The 3,605-nt window shown below is 38.2% G+C and overlaps 1 non-coding gene across 1 annotated transcript; it reads right to left on the bottom strand.

The window, feature by feature from the left end:
* Window positions 1-3,170: 3,170 nt before the first annotated feature.
* Window positions 3,171-3,277, bottom strand: LOC138431170 (U6 spliceosomal RNA). Its single transcript, XR_011253578.1, has one exon. It is a non-coding gene; the product is annotated as a U6 spliceosomal RNA (small nuclear RNA).
* Window positions 3,278-3,605: the final 328 nt, after the last annotated feature.

Here is a 3,605-nt window from a genome sequence, read left to right as displayed (position 1 = left end):
ATCCTTCAGTGCTCAGCTTTCTTTATAGTCCAACTCTCAAAATCATACAGGATTACTGGAAAAAACCATAGCCTTGCCTAGACAGACCTTTGGCAAAGTAATGTCTCTGCTTTTTAATATACTGTACAGGTTGGTCATAACTTTTCTTCCAAGGAGCAAGTGTCTCTTAATTTCATGGCTGCCATCACCATCTGCAGTGATTTTGGAGCCCCCAAAATTGAAGTCTGTCACTGTTTCCATTGCTTCCCCATCTATTTGCCTTTAAGTGATGGGACCAGATCCATGATCTTAGTTTTCTGAACATTTTAAGCCAACTTTTCTGAATTTTAAGCCAACTTTTTCACTCTCCTCTTTCACTTTCATCAAGTTGGATATTTAGGTTGTTTCTAATTTTTACTATTAAATGCATTAATAGCTCTCCTTAGTTCAGTACCTAGCAGTCATCATTGACTTTTGTTAGCCTCTGTGAATTACTGTTACTCATTCTCTAAATCTTCCACTTACAATATATATTCCTTTCTAGTTCCTCTGTAACATGTCATAAAATGATTAAATTTTTTCTCAAATAACTTGATATTTATATTATGCCCTTAATTATGTCTATTAAAAAATACATGATATTAAATCTCCTTAAATGTGTTGGTAAGAGTAGGTAACACAATGACAGGCTATTTATTACATCTTAAGACTATTATGGTCTTTGTTAGGGCAATATGTTCTAAAGTGTGCCTGAACAAAATGTAATTTATATCAAGGATCTTAAGAGCAATTAGTATCTTATAAGTCAATTTCTTAGGTAGTCTTGAAAAAGAAACACCCCTAACTTTTAAAATGTCAGAAGATTTAAGAATATAATTGGGGCCTTAGATCGGAATTTTCCCAGTTCTAATGTGGTTAAAGTGAGGAACTATTTCTCTTTTTGATATTAATGAAAAGGGCACATAAGAGAAATAAAAATCTATGAGGACTATTATTAGAATGAAGGTTCTTGATAGTCACCAGAATATTTGTTATTACCAGACTGCAGACTCCTAAGTTACATAGAATTCTCTTCCCTAATTCCTAACAAGCAGAGCACATTTTATATATAAATAAAAAAATAAATATATATCCTGACTCTCTCTCTCTGTATATATGTTAAACAAATAAAAAATATATTAACAATAAAACAAAAGAAAAATGGAGTTTAATGTGACAATGTTAGCTTCAATAACACAATCAAGGAATGAAATATAGGTTCTGGAGGGAAGTGGAAGGGTTTAGAGAAGAAAGCCAGCACATGTAAGATTCAAGGTGCTTTCAAATTCAAAAGTCAGTATGGTGCATTCACTAAATCCTGATATTCTCACTGTGTTCCCAGATATTCAGAAAAGCAAACTATAATTAATTATCTTTGCTTGAATAGAGCCATGGTAGAAATTGCTACAAGATAGACTAAAGAGCCTCTTGATGAAAGTGAAAGAGGAGAGTGAAAAAGTTGGATTAAAGCTTAACATTCAGAAAACTAAGATCATGGCATCTGGTCCCATCACTTCATGGCAAATAGATGGGGAAACAGGGGCTGAATTTATTTTTCTGGGCTCCAAAATCACTGCAGATGGTGATTGCAGCCATGGAAGTAAAAGATGCTTACTCCTTGGAAGGAAAGTTATGGCCAACCAAGATAGCATATTAAAAAATAGAGACATTACTTTGCCAGCAAAGGTGCATCTAGTCAAGGCTATGGTTTTTCCAGTGGTCATATATGGATGTGAGAGTTGGACTATAAAGAAAGCTGAGTGCAGAGGAATTGATGCTTTTGAACTGTGGTGTTGAAGAAGACTCTTGAGAGTCCCTTGGACTGCAAGGAGATCCAACCAGTCCCTCCTAAAGATCAGTCCTGGGTGTTCATTAGAAGGACTGATGTTGAAGCTGAACCTCCAATACTTTGGCCACCTGATGCAAAGAGCTGACTCATTGGAAAAGACCCTGATGCTGGGAAAGATTGAGGGCAGGAGGAGAAGGGGATGACAGAGGATGAGATGGTTGGATGGCATCATCAACTCGATGGACATGGCTTTGGGTGAACTCCGGGAGTTGGTGATGGACAGGGAGGCCTGGCATGCTGTGGTTCATGGCTTCGCAGTGTCAGACATGACTGAGAGACTGAACTGGACTGAATCACAGGTAAAATGAGGAAAATTAAAAAAAGGAAGTTGATGCTCTCAGAAATAAAATTCCCCCAGCTGCATTCTTTTTTTTTTTTTCAGTTTCTTTTTTATTTTTTTATTTTTAAATTTTTTTTTTTAAATTTTTAAATCTTTAATTCTTACATGCATTCCCAAACATGACCCCCCCTCCCACCTCCCTCCCCACAACATCTCTCTGGGTCATCCCCATGCACCAGCCCCAAGCATGCTGCACACTACGTCAGACATGGACTGGCGATTCAATTCTTACATGATAGTCTACATGTTAGAATTCCCATTCTCCCAAATCATCCCACCCTCTCCCTCTCCCTCTGAGTCCAAAAGTCCGTTATACACATCTGTGTCTTTTTTCATGTCTTGCATACAGGGTCATCATTGCCATCTTCCTAAATTCCATATATATGTGTTAGTATACTGTATTGGTGTTTTTCTTTCTGGCTTACTTCACTCTGTATAATTGGCTCCAGTTTCATCCATCTCATCAGAACTGATTCAAATGAATTCTTTTTAATGGCTGAGTAATACTCCATTGTGTATATGTACCACAGCTTTCTTATCCATTCATCTGCTGATGGACATCTAGGTTGTTTCCATGTCCTGGCTATTATAAACAGTGCTGCGATGAACATTGGGGTACATGTGTCTCTTTCAATTCTGGTTTCCTTGGTGTGTATGCCCAGAAGTGGGATTGCTGGGTCATAAGGTAGTTCTATTTGCAATTTTTTAAGGAATCTCCACACTGTTCTCCATAGTGGCTGTACTAGTTTGCATCCCCACCAACAGTGTAGGAGGGTTCCCTTTTCTCCACACCCCCTCCAGCATTTATTGCTTGCAGATTTTTGGATCACAGCCATTCTGACTGGTGTGAAGTGGTACCTTATTGTGGTTTTGATTTGCATTTCTCTAATAATGAGTGATGTTGAGCATCTTTTCATGTGTTTGTTAGCCATCCGTATGTCTTCTTTGGAGAAATGTCTATTTAAAAATATGGAATGCTTCACGAATTTGCGTGTCATCCTTGCGCAGGGGCCATGCTAATCTTCTCTGTATCGTTCCAATTTTAGTATATGTGCTGCTGAAGCGAGCACCCCAGCTGCATTCTGAACTTGGAAAGTGGTCCAAAGTATAGTGATACTCTTTCCTTCCACCCTTACCTCCTAAAGGAAATGGAATGCAGCCCCAACCAGACTTACAAAACCCTGGTCTAGGACAATGAACCACATTTCAGAAGAAAGAACCCAGGCATCCTCTAATCTTAGTCTTAGGGAGAGTCTGCTGAATGCAGAAATGTACACACCTTCAGGTTCTCACACTGTACCACAGAGGGAAAATGAGAGAGTGAGAGAGAATATGAATGAATGAGAATAAGGAGAAGTTAGTTAAGTCACTGCTGCACAGTATCAGACAAATAAAAAA

The sequence above is a fragment of the Ovis canadensis genome, chromosome 1 (assembly GCF_042477335.2).
Source record: "Ovis canadensis isolate MfBH-ARS-UI-01 breed Bighorn chromosome 1, ARS-UI_OviCan_v2, whole genome shotgun sequence".
Classification (NCBI taxonomy): Eukaryota; Metazoa; Chordata; class Mammalia; order Artiodactyla; family Bovidae; genus Ovis; species Ovis canadensis.
Note: the sequence above shows the minus strand (reverse complement) of the source record. Positions and strands in the feature narration are given on the sequence as shown.